The following is a 13,913-nucleotide window of genomic DNA, read 5'->3' on the forward strand; positions in this document are numbered from 1 at the left end:
TTCAAAACAATCGGGAGCTTCTTCATTATCTTCGCGTTAAAGGAACCGTTGAAAACATCTATCTTCAGGAGCCACAAGTACCTGGTGAAACATTTCTTTTATATCCCCGCACACTGCTACAGCACCAACACGAAAATTAAACAAAACGGATAGCAACGGCTTATATTGCTGGGGGCCTTTAAGCAGGTTTCGACAAATAATCCTTCATTATGGTTTTATAGGCGACACCAAATTCAGGGCATCTTTTCATTTTTCGTTCAATGCCAACGAGTACGCCACAAGAGCCGAGTTTGGAATCGATCTCCAATTTTTATTGTTGTTTTTTTCATAAACTTCCGGGCCCGTAAGTCATCCTATGATTCTATGACCGGCAATACCTTCACTTCAAAATTCTCCGTTTCAAAATAATTTGCCACCAAGTCATAGAGCCTTTGATCAGGCTGAACCGACAACAAACACAAATGGGAATTGGACGACTTACCCCTCATTTTACCAAATACGACCCATCCTAAAGGAGTGTTGGCAGCATATGGACCATTTTCTTCCAGAGGCACAATTTCATCGGGAAGCCCTAGATGGCAATGATCCAACCCAATAAGCACTATAGGGACTACGTCGTCTTATAATTTAATGGGGAAACCAAGATGAGCACTTAAATCCATATTTAAACTTTGGGCCGGCAATTTTAAATTTTAAACTCCATAAACATTATTTAACGCATATTTTCTTCTGCCTACCAATTCTTGCAAATGAACCAAGGTCGCTATTTCTTGTGACGCCTTACCAGCATACCAGTGTAGATTTAATCTGCTTTGTTGCCCCTGAAGACCCAGTTGCTTCACCAAGGAGCTGTCCACCATAGTAACCGAAGAACCTTCATCCAACAACGCATATGTTTCGACTTTGTTACTAGGACCATAAAGAACAATTGGCACCACTCGAAATAACAACACACCTTTATCTGTAGCTTTGGACACACAACTAAGCACAGACTCATTTCCATTTGATGAACCATTTGGAGCAGGAATCTCAGATGAAACCGTATTATTAATTTTGACATCATGCAATAATATGTTATGTTTTCTTAGGCAACCATCAATGGGACATGTCTTACGATAACGACAAAATCGGCTTGAATGTCCACTACCGAGACACGAAAAACATAACCTCAATTTCTTAACTTCACTCCAACGATTAGGCACACTCAATGAACCAAATTTTTTAGACTCGAATATTTTATGATTTGCCTGGCACAGGGGGCATTCTTGTTTATGTTGACCATCAGTTCATTATTTTGACGATTTCCACTAGAACTTTGCACCATTCTCACCAAATCAGCGACACCCGGGCCCACTCCATCCGTTTACTCATAGGATTTTTTCCGACCAGTTCTTCCATCAGTGTGGGATTTGCTAAATGCTGTTGTCCGTTGGCAGTTTCCAAAAAAACAGCAAGAGGCACAAGTTTGTCGATAGCACTTTCACTAATGGGCGAAATTTCTTTAACTTGTTGCAGCTCACAACGAATGAGCATTTCGGGCCGACCATATCGAAAACACAATAGTTCCATAAAAATACTCACATTATCGGGATGGAATAACAATGAAAATTTTGTTGGTTAGGTTGAACACTGGCGGCAACTGTGGTGGCTACGGTACACGTCGTTCCGGCAACGATGGAACTTGCAGGCACCTCGGCAATAGAAGGAGCAACTTTAGATGGTTGGCTTGAATAGGCAACACTGGTACTTACTTTTGGTGGAGGTACTCCAGCGGCAGTGGGAGTCGATGATGTTCCAGCGGCAAGGGAACTGGCAGGCAGGACAGAGACTTCAGCGGCTGAAGCAGTCATTTGTTGGGAACCAACTTTTGTTCCGGCAGATGAGGAACCACTAGTAGGCTGATTCATTGTTGACTGTAAGCGCTGACTTTTTCTTGCGAGGCGAGCGTTGCATGATGAACCAAAAATACACAAAAGGTTTTTCAAAAAACCACAAAAAATTTCACACAAAAAATTTAAATGGCAAATTGTTCACCAAATTATTTTAAATAAATTAACTATTTGTCCCGGCAGACAGGAATCACCGAGCTCTTTTCAAATTTATTTTATGTTCCGGCAGGCAAGGAACCTCTCAAATAAATTTACACAAACTTCTTAATGTTCCAGCAGGCAAGGAACCACAAAATTATTCCAAATGAAATTTGTTCCGACGGACAAGGAACCACAAACTCACACAAAAGTACAAATAAAATTTGTTCCGGCAGGCAAGGAACCGCTTACATAAAATTACACAAAACGTATTAATGTTCCGGCGGGCAAGGAACCACAAAAAACATTTAAATCCAATAAAATTTGTTCCGGCAGCAAGGAACCACAATCGCACCAAAGATTGCGAAATAAAATTTGTCGCTGGCTGCTACTTGAGCCTAAGGTTGAGGACAGCGAATTTAACAAACTCCCAAAAAGAACCACAAATTTGTTTAAAATTATGATGCAAGGGTGTAAACGTTTATTTCTAATAAAGAATTTAAATTATTACAAAAATAATATTAATGTAAATATGAACCACTTACCGCAGTCATTGTCCTCAACAAACTAAACTTTAATATTAATGCCAGTAAACACTGAGCCTACAAATTTCTCATCTTATGTACATTTACTAACTGTTACATTCCAAACAAACAAAAAACTTAACGAAAATACTGCAATAGAATTTAGGGACGTTGCGTTCAGTTCGTAAACAAATAAGAACAAAAGGGAATAAAAAGAACAATATAAAAAATCCTAACGGTCATATGAACAAATATTAACAACAATGATCATACAATTATAAACAACATTAAGGTGACTCAATAAATATAAATCAAATTAAAGAAATAAAAGAAATTTAAAGGGACAAATAAATATCTCCCATTTCCATACCTGTCAAAATTGAACACCAATACTTTAGATAATTTTTAGTATTGATTTTTTAAAACTTTTTTAAAAAATTTCCAAAACTATTCCAGAGATATGACTCCCGGAATCCTGTTAGGGACCCTTTAGACTACTACCCCAATTTAGTGGTATACGTGTGCATTTCCATATTTGTCCAAATCCTTTAGATAATTTTTAACATTTTTCTTATTGAAATATTGATTTTTTAAATTTTTTTTAAAAAAACTTCCAAAACTATTCCAGAGATAGGACTCCCGGAATACTGTTAGGGACCCTTTATACTACTACTCCCATATAGTGGTATACATGTGCATTTTCATATTTGTCCAAATTAGAAACCAATCCTTTAGAGAATTTTTAACATTTTTCTTATTGAAATATTGATTTTTAAATTTAAAAAAAAAACTTTCAAAACTATTCAAGAGATAGGACTCCCGGAATCCTGTTAGGGACTCTCTAGGCTACCACTCCCATATAGTGGTATACGTGTGCATTTCCATATTTGTCCAAATTGGACATATTGATTTTTAAAATCTTTTTTTAAAAACTTCCAAAACTATTCCAGAGATATGACTCCCGGAACCGCGGGACCCTTTAGACTACTATTCCCACAGAGTGGTATACGTGTGCATTTCCATATTTGTCCAAATTGGACACCAATCCTTTAGAGAATTTTTAGCATTTTTCTTATTGAAGTATTGATTTTTTAAAATTTTGTTTAAAAAACTTCCAAAACTATTCCAGAGATAAGACTCCCGGAATACTGTTAGGGACCCTTTATACTACTCCCATATAGTGGTATACACCAACCCTTTAGAGAATTTTTAACATTTTTCTTTTCGAAATATTAATTTTTTAATTTTTTTTCTAAAACTTCTAAAACTATTCCAGAGATATGACTCCCGGAATCGCGGGACCCTTTAGACTACTATTCCCATATAGTGGTATACGTGTGCATTTTCATATTTGTCCAAATTAGACACCAATCCTTTAGAGAATTTTTAACATTTTTCTTATTGAAATAATGATTTTTTAGAGAATTTTTAAATTTTTTATTAAAATATTATTTTTTTATTAAAAAAATATTTTTTTATTAAAATATTATTTTTTTATTAAAATATTATTTTTTTAACATTTTTTTATTTTGTATATTTTTTTAGTTCTGAAATTTTCGGTTTTCTTTTTCTGAAAATTTTAAAGTATTTATTTTTAATTTTTCATGTCCTCTATGATAAGTGCTTAGCAGTTCTCTGTTAGCTGCAAATGTTAAAAAGTGAGGTTTGTGTCCCTGCTAGTTAAATTCGAATTTAACGTCATCACAGTGGTGCAGAATGGAATTTTTTTGGATATAAACGGCTGATCTGATCGGGATAAAATATATAATATACGTTTTTTAATTTTAAAATTCAAAAAATTTTAGAAATTTAACAAATATGTAATATATGACAAAATCTTTATTTATAAACGAAACTCAATGAAATCTTTAACGCTTGTTAAATTTGTCATTTCATATAAGAAAATGTAAAAAAAAAAATGAAAAGGTCAAAGGGCATCCCGCAATTCCCAAAAATAGGAATGAAAATCCCAAAAATGGGTTTTTTTACATTTTTGCCCATAGGGTCCACATTTCTTTCAGGGCTGGGAAAATACTTTTGGAGTAAATAGAAAACATATTGAGGTTTCCAAAACTGCTTTCAGTTTTCTGATCCCAGCTTTGGGATTTTAGAACATGTCGCCCAAAGTTGGAGTTTTGATAAAAAATAGGTCATATTCGGAAGGACGCAGTGGCAACATTTTCAAAAAATAGGACAAGTTTTTTACGCCAAAGCGTTCTGCGTAAAGATACTTTTAGAAAACTATAAAATTGTTATATGTTGTTAAATAAAATTTTATTTCATTAAAAAAAGAGTTAAGACACATTTTGAGCAAAAAAACGGCAAAAATCTAAAATTTTTTGAATTTTTAAATTAAAAAACGTATATTTTTGGATCAGTAAATGATATTGATATGAAGTTTCTTGTATATTATTGGAAATTTTGTTGTCTAACTAACAAGATAAAATTGAGTCCATTTGGTCCAAAATTACGCCCGGTATTCAAAAAAAGGCGGACCAAGGTATGGTAAATTTTGTATCACTAAATTTTTAAATGCCTATAACTCGGGTATTGTAAGAGATAAGTAGTATGTCCAAGCATGTTTTTTCAAGATTTCGTCAAGCGCTTTCAGAAATCTTTGTATTTGGGTGAAAAACAAAAAAATGGCAGGGGTTTAAAAATTTTACATGTCGTAGGTACCCTACTTTGAGCCGCCACAGCTCCGTCCCTGGGGCATCTGCGGGGTTCATCTTCAAAACTTAAACTCGAATACTCCTTGGCTACGCTCACGCCAAATTTTATCCCGATCGGATCAGCCGTTTATTTCCAAAAAATTTCCATTCTGCCCCACTGTGATGACGTTAAATTCGAATTTAACTAGCAGAGACACAAACCATAGTTTTTAACATTTGCAGCTAACAGAGAACTGCTAAGCATTTATCATAAAGGACATGAAAAATTAAAAATAAATACTTTAAAATTTTCAGAAAAAGAAAACCGAAAATTTCAGAACTAAAAAAATATAAAAAATAAAAAAATATTAAAAAATAATATTTTAATAAAAAAAATAATATTTTAATAAAAAAAATAATATTTTAATAAAAAATTCTCTAAAAAATCATTATTTCAATAAGAAAAATGTTAAAAATTCTCTAAAGGATTGGTGTCTAATTTGGACAAATATGAAAATGCACACATATACCACTATATGGGAATAGTAGTCTAAAGGGTCCCGCGATTCCGGGAGTCATATCTCTGGAATAGTTTTAGAAGTTTTAGAAAAAAATTAAAAAATCAATATTTCAAAAAGAAAAATATTAAAAATTCTCTAAAGGGTTGGTGTCAAATTTGGACAAATATGGAAATGCACACGTATACCACTATATGGGAGTATTAGTATAAAGGGTCCCTAACAGTATTCCGGGAGTCCTATCTCTGGAATAGTTTTGGAAGTTTTTTAAACAAAATTTTAAAAAATCAATATTTCAATAAGAAAAATGTTAAAAATTCTCTAAAGGATTGGTGTCTAATTTGAACAAATATGGAAATGCACACGTAACCACTCTATGGGAATAGTAGTCTAAAGGTTCCCGCGATTCCGGGAGTCATATGTCTGGAATAGTTTTGGAAGTTTTTAAAAAAAGATTTTAAAAATCAATATTTCAATAAGAAAAATGTTAAAAATTCTCTAAAGGATTGGTGTCCAATTTGGACAAATATGGAAATGCACACGTATACCACTATATGGGAGTGGTAGCCTAGAGAGTCCCTAACAGGATTCCGGAAGTCCTATCTCTGGAATAGTTTTGAAGGTTTTTTTTTTTTAATTTAAAAATCAATATTTCAATAAGAAAAATGTTAAAAATTCTCTAAAGGATTGGTGTCTAATTTGGACAAATATGAATATGCACATGTATACCACTATATGGGAGTAGTAGTATAAAGGGTCCCTAACAGTATTCCGGGAGTCCTATCTCTGGAATAGTTTTGGAAGTTTTTTAAAAAAAAAATTAAAAAATCAATATTTCAATAAGAAAAATGTTAAAAATTATCTAAAGGATTGATGTCCAATTTGGACAAATATGGAAATGCACACGTATACCACTATATGGGAGTGGTAGTCTAAAGGGTCCCTAATAGGATTCCGGGAGCCATATCTCTGGAATAGTTTTGGAAATTTTTTAAAAAAGTTTTAAAAAATCAATATTAAAAATTATCTAAAGTATATAGAAGTGTGCCAGAGAATCTTACTAAATCAACAAAAAATAATGAAGAATTGAAAGAACTGAGAGCTGCGGAAAAAAGCAGAATCCAAGAAGAATTTAAAGTTCAGATGGGATTAAACATCGACAAACCACTTCCAAGTTGCGGTAGTACAAATGACGGTAATACGGCGACAAGGTTTTTTCGTGATTTTGAAATTACTTCAAAAATAACTGGAATCGACAAGGAGTTGCTTCGAAGAGTTAACACTATTTTAATGGCACTGCATAGTAAACATAAAATTAATGGAAATCGATTTGGGGAATATACATCTGAAACTTCTAAATTACTTGTATCTCTGTATCCATGGAGGGAACTAACACCAACAGTACACAAAGTATTGTGTCATGGTCAAATAATAATTGAATTGAATATTCCATTTCCATTTGGAGAGTTAACAGAAGAAGCCCAGGAAGCGAGGAATCGAGATTTTAAGCATGTTCAACTTTTCAGCTCAAGAAAATGCTCCAGGCAATCACAGAATGAATATTTTTAATAGTTTACTTCTATCTTCTGATCCTGTTCTTTCAACTATGCGAAAAAGATGGATTTGTTATGAAACTCTATCATCTCAAAACGAGGAAGATTTAAAGGACTTATATTACCTTCTGGATATGTATACCGATATGACAGATTATTTTATAGAAAATAAGTAGTGTTAGGAATTAACTATATAAGTAGGTTGTAAGAATTAATTGTATTATGTTTAAGATAAACAGTTCAAATAAAAAAAGCTATTATACTAACTGATGATATTGTATTAAATTGTGTTTTATATTTCGGTTGGCGGGAAAGGTGGTTTGTGTGGGGTGATTTAGGTGTTGTTGTGCGTGGCTCATAATAAAATTATATTTTTTTTATTGTATATACAATGTTATAGTCTTTAATAAAATAATTAACTAAATAATTTTTAAAAATTGTCCAAATATTTTATTCAACACCAAATGTATGTTCTGTCATACTTAATACTAAAATATGAAAAAGATGAAATTAAAGGACACAGGTTTAAATGAACATATTTTTGAATGTAATTGAGATATTGGCTTGAAATTTTTTGTAAAGGGTCGAGAATTTCCATATCTAACTAAAAAATATATTAAGGGATAAATATGGACTAAATTGTTGTAGCTATCAGCGACCCTATTAAAATTTTGATATAAATCATAGTTTTAGAAATTTAACAAATATGTAATATATGACAAAATCTTTATTTATGAACAAAACTCAACGAAAACTTCAACGCTTGTTAAATTTGTCATTTCAAATAAGAAAATGCAAAATAAAAGTCAAAGAGCATCCCGCAATTCCCAAAAATAGAAATGAAAATCCCAAAAATGGGATTTTTTACATTTTTGCCCATAGGGTCCACATTTCTCTCAGGGCTGGGAAAATAATTTTGGAGTAAATAGAAAACATATTGAGGTTTCCAAAACTGCTTTCAGTTTTCTGATCCCAGCTTTGGGATTTTAGAACATGTCACCCAAAGTTGAAGTTTTGATAAAAAATAGGTCATATTCGAAAGGACGCAGTGGCAACATTTTCAAAAAATAGGACAAGTTTTTTACGCCAAAGAAAACTATTAAATTGTTATATATTCTTAAAGAAAGTTTTATTTTATTAATAAAAGAGTTAAGACACATTTTGGGCAAAAAAAAAAACGGCAAGAATCTAAAATTTTTTGAATTTTTAAATTAAAAAACGTATATTTTTGGATCTGTTAATGATATTGATCTGAAATTTTTTGTATATTGTTGGAAATTTGTCTAACTGTTGTCTAACTGACAAGAAAAAATTGAGTCCATTTGGTTTAAAATTACGCCCGGTATTCAAAAAAAGGCGGACCAAGGTATGGTAAATTTTGTATCACTAAATTTTTAAATGCCTATAACTCGGATATTATAAGAGATAATGCATGTTTTTCAACATCTCGTCGAGCGCTTTCAGAAAATATAAAAATCTTTGTATTTGGGTGAAAAACAAAAAAATGGCACGAGTTTAAAAATTTTACATGTCGTAGGTACCCTACTTTGAGCCGCCACAGCTCCGTCCCTGGGGCATCTGCGGGGTTCATCTTCAAAACTTAAACTCGAATACGAGTTACGCTCACGCCAAATTTTATGCCGATCGGATCAGCCGTTTAGAAATGCCAGATTTATTTCCAAAAAATTTCCATTCTGCCCCACTGTGCATTCTACTACACAAGCGGCTTGATAAATACAATTTTTTCACTTGCAAACTGATTGCATAAACGTTGTCGTTAAAATACCGATTTTTTACGCAATAATGAAGTCGTCAATTTAGCTTAGAAATATAAATTTTGTGATCCATTTTAATATAAACAATACAAACTGATAAAAATTCAATATGTTTGGTTACAAATAAAATTTTTTTATTTTTGTTCAAATTCCCCAAATCACAAGCGGCTGTTCAAACTCGAAACACCCTTTCACACTATACAACAGGTTTGGAAAAATGAAAATTGTATGAACATGTAGTCTATTTGGCCTTTAAGAGTGTTACATATATACACAGAATCTTAAACCTTCTGTATTATTAAATATTGCTCTTCAGTGGGGATTACAATTCGATTACTTAATACATACTTACTATTGTGTTGAGTTATACATAATTTTATATAGTGATTAAATTTAAAAAAAAGTTTAAAAGTATTGTTAACAACAAACTGATTCTTTAAAAAAATATAGTTGGGCGAGGCTGCGATATAAAACCATACACCTGTTACAAAAGTAAAATGTGAATTAGTTTTCATAATAAAACATTTAAGTTGAATCGTACCTTGCTCAGATATACATAAGCCATTTATGGTTGAATAAAACTGTGGACATTTAAGACACATTGTAGTCATCAGGCCTTTATTACCCTGATGACTATAATTATAAAAGTCATCAGGGAAATAAAGGCTAATATGGAACTTGGTTTTGCAGCGAGTATATTAAATATAATTATAAACCTAAAAGCCCTATTCGGCGGGTTCAGTTGTATGGGGGCTAGGTGAAATAATGGATCAATATTAACCATTTTCAATAGACTTCGTCTACGGTACCATCAGTGCCAAATTTCATTGAATTATCTTCAAAATTGCGACCTGTAGTTTGATTACCAGGTTAACAAGCCCTATTCAGTTGTGTTTGGGGCTAGGTGAAATAATGGACCGATCTTAATCATTTTCAATTGCCTTTGTCTCTTGGATAATAGAATATTATGTATCAAATTTTATTAAAATTATTTTAAAATACGATCTGTCGTTTCAATATAAGGTTTACATGGACGGACGAACAGACGGACGGATATAGCTAAATGTACCCTCCCCACTAACGTGGTGTAGGATATAAAAAGGTGGCGGTTAATTGTGAATCGATACTCATAAAATGTAGTAAAGAGAATAATACTATGTAACAAATTGAGGGTCATGGTGTGCGGATGAAAAATTCCTATGATAACTTAAAGTACGAGGTTAGAGTATTAAAACCCCCAAAACTTTCAAAATTCACTTTAAAAATATATTTTGTTTAGCTATCTGCAAAACAATTTTGTAAGGAATATTTCTTTCATATTTATATAATTGTTTATTTGAGTAGAACAATATTGGTTTAATTTAAAAGGACTTTCAAAAACGGATTAGGAAATGTAAAAATCACCAATATCCACAATTCAGCTTCCGTAAAATTTTAAAATATTAATATGTAAAAGATTTAATTTTTTTAACCGTATACAGATTTCTTGATAAATTAATGGATTTTTATTTAATTTCTATGTAACTAAATGAATTCAGCATTTTATTATTTTATTTGCGTTTTTTGTCTCAAAATTTGTATCAAAAATATTTGATATGAGTATAAAGCTTTTACATTTGTCATTTCTAATATTTCGCAACATCTAATGCAAAAAATAGAAAAAAAACTTTGTATTTATTAGTTTAGTACGTTATCTTAGCTTTACGGAAATATAAAAATATATATTTTTTATCAAAAATCCAAATTTATAAAGATATAAAGTTTTAGTTGAATGTGTTTATTGAATCAGTTCTTTTTAATTAAAAGACTGAAATAGACTTTTTTGCTTAAAGAATTGTTAAACATTTCCACACAATTTATTGCAGTAAAAAGGATTTTTGGAAATTAAATCTAAAACTGAACTCTTCTTGTTTTCTAAACATTTAGTTGGTGTTAATGTTTTTTGCGGAATATGATTGCGGTGAAACCAGTTAAAGCCAGAGGGTACCTTTTTTTCTATTTCCAACTGTTTGTAGGTTTGTTTATCAACATGGCTGTTACTTCCTGCATTCGACTTGTCCTTCGTAAATTCATTCTCTCACTGCTTCCGTTCACCTCAACCAGCACCACCCACCCACAAAATATACATAGTTGGACTTGCATTATTTTAAGCGTCTACTGGTCTATGTTTTGTTTTTTACTCTTATAGTCACATTTTGTTCGCTTTTGTATGGGATTTCAAAACATATTTTTGTTTTGTTTCTGTCTCTACAACATGAAAGTTTTTCAAACCATTTTGTGGTTTTTTAATATGGCGATTTTTTAATTAAAAAGTGCTTTTAATTCTATCACACAAACTAACCCGATGTTGACCATTACGTTATTGTGGAAGTTCTTTTGAGTATCCCATAAACGAAACATACAATTGGTGTTCTCGAAGTTACATAAGACAACAAAGCTATAAACATATATTTGAAGCAATAAATGATGGAGAGGTATGTATGCTTTTTTTTTTTGTTTTCTCATATACATATGTAATATTTTTCATTATAGGATCCTTTAAAAATCACAAATATTTGCGATACTCGTTGGCTTTTTATCGAGGTCTCTATATCAAGAATAACTGCTCAATGGACTGAACTTAAAACACATTTTGGCATAGCAAAAAACCACGAAAAATGTTTTATGGCCCAAAATTTTTACGATTTATAAAATGACATTAATATATGCTATTTGATATTTCTTCAACCAATACTGGCACGAGTTCAAATTTTAAACAAGAGTTTCCAATGGTGGAATTCGACATAATAACTTCAGATTTCAAAGAGCACATATGTTACGATTGTTATTTGGGATATAAATTTGAAGTGAAGAAAAGGAACTAGACATTCGTAATTATTCTATTCAGTTTGTTGTTAATTTAATAATGGAATTGAAAAAAGGTATAATTTAATATATACATCTACATATAATTAATAATATTTAACATTCTATATTTTTACAGGTTACTTGAAAATTATAAAATATTAAAGTTGGTGAATTTAATTTCTATTGAAAATACATTGAAGCCGAAAAATCATAATCTATTACCACTTTTAGAGATTTTTAATGTTAGTGTTGATTTAATTGATGCAATCAACAGTCAGTATAGTAACATAAGTTATGTCAAATGGACCGAAAATACATCAGCGACTTCCTTTTGGTCTGAAGTTAATCTTTTTAAGGATTCTGCAGGAAACAATTCATTAAAGGATCTAGCTAAATTTGCTATTGAGATGTTATCACTCCCATGGTCCATTAGAAAATTAATAATCTCAAAATTTGTACTAATGTTTAAAATTAAACAACAAATGTTGCTATAATTACGAGGTGCCAAAGTCAGTGGTGCACAAAATTGGAACAAATTCCACATACGAAAGTACAAATACAGAGGATTGGCTCAAAATTTTCAATTAAATTAATTTTTAATTAAAACTGTAACTAATTTTATTTTTTTATTGTTATAACTTATAACTACGTATATACATATACAATGTATATGTTTTCTGAAGTTTTCAATATACATACTTATGTACAAATGCATATTTTTAAATAAAAATTGAATTTAAATTAATTGTGACTATTGTTCAAAAATTTTGCGATAAATCGCTGACTTTTTGACATAATATTAAAATTCCGAAAAATTTAGCTATTTTTTCAAGTACATTTTCTTCAAAAAATTATAATAACTATTGTTTTAGCTATTTATCGCTAAAGTTTGTTTTTATACCCTTCACCTTCGTGAGAAGGGTATATATAAGTTTGTCATTTCGTTTGTAATATCTATAATATAATTTTCCGACCCTATAAAGTATATATATTCTGGATCCTTATAGATAGCGGAGCCGATTAAGACATGTCCGTCTGTCTGTTGAAATCAGTTTTTAGAGAACCCCAGATGTCGGCGGGATCCGAATCTTCAATAATTCTATTAGACATGCTTTCGAGAAGATCGCTATTTAAAATCAGCAAATCGGTCGGAAAATAACGGAGATATGAGCCAAAATCCGAGACAAACTCTGAAAATTTCATCAAGGACTCTAATTGTTATATACATGATAAAAATATGAAGGTAGTGTCATTCCTCTCTCTCAAACAAACTTTTTGAAGTTTGTTGGTATTTTTTGAAATTCGTATTTTGTAAATATTACAAAATACATATTAAAAATGGAAAAATAGTTTCTAAGAAATTTTGTGTTGTGATTGTGGAATTTATGTTAATAATTTTCAAAATAATTTAGGACCAGTGGTAACTATTGTCGTGCTGTCTGATAAAAAAAGTATGGTTTCAACATAATATTCTGTGTCCTAGGATAGTGGCAAATTATATGCTCGATTCCTACCAGTTAGCAAGCCTATCACAGTCCTTGGAATGCGTTGACCCACTCCTATAAGTGTCTAGGTAGCCTTCACATCAAGTTCTATCTCTAAGGCCTTTTATATTTTTTAAATTTAATTTTTTTCACTCGAAGAAAACCGTGTATTCTTGGATCGGATGGAGCACTAATTGAAATTGCTTGATACGACAGCAAAAGACATTCAAATTGATATAGGACTTAACAGGTTATTACTGGTAAAGAACAAAATAATTTGGATTTGTTATGACTCAATTGTCTAGGTCGTTCATTTAAAAAACAGGGGGTTCGTGGTTCGAGCGCTGCTGGATACTGTTTATTTTTTTCAAAATGACATTCATTTATATATTTTTGTAAAAAGCCGTTCTCAAAATTACAAAAAGCTACATGTTAATGGAGCATCGAGTAAGCGGCTGGAGTGAGAAACATAGAAAACAACTGAATGCCTGGGTTCAAATCCCGTCAGAGGAATTTTTTATTTTTTGTTTTCTA

At 31.4% G+C, this 13,913-nt stretch overlaps 1 long non-coding RNA gene across 1 annotated transcript; it reads left to right on the top strand.

The window, feature by feature from the left end:
- Nucleotides 1-11,416: 11,416 nt before the first annotated feature.
- LOC124419868 lies at nucleotides 11,417-12,532 on the top strand. Its single transcript, XR_006940858.1, has 3 exons — nucleotides 11,417-11,522; nucleotides 11,581-11,969; nucleotides 12,032-12,532. It is a non-coding gene; the product is annotated as an uncharacterized LOC124419868 (long non-coding RNA).
- The last annotated feature ends 1,381 nt before the right edge of the window (nucleotides 12,533-13,913 follow it).

The sequence above is a fragment of the Lucilia cuprina genome, chromosome 4, assembly GCF_022045245.1.
Source record: "Lucilia cuprina isolate Lc7/37 chromosome 4, ASM2204524v1, whole genome shotgun sequence".
Classification (NCBI taxonomy): Eukaryota; Metazoa; Arthropoda; class Insecta; order Diptera; family Calliphoridae; genus Lucilia; species Lucilia cuprina.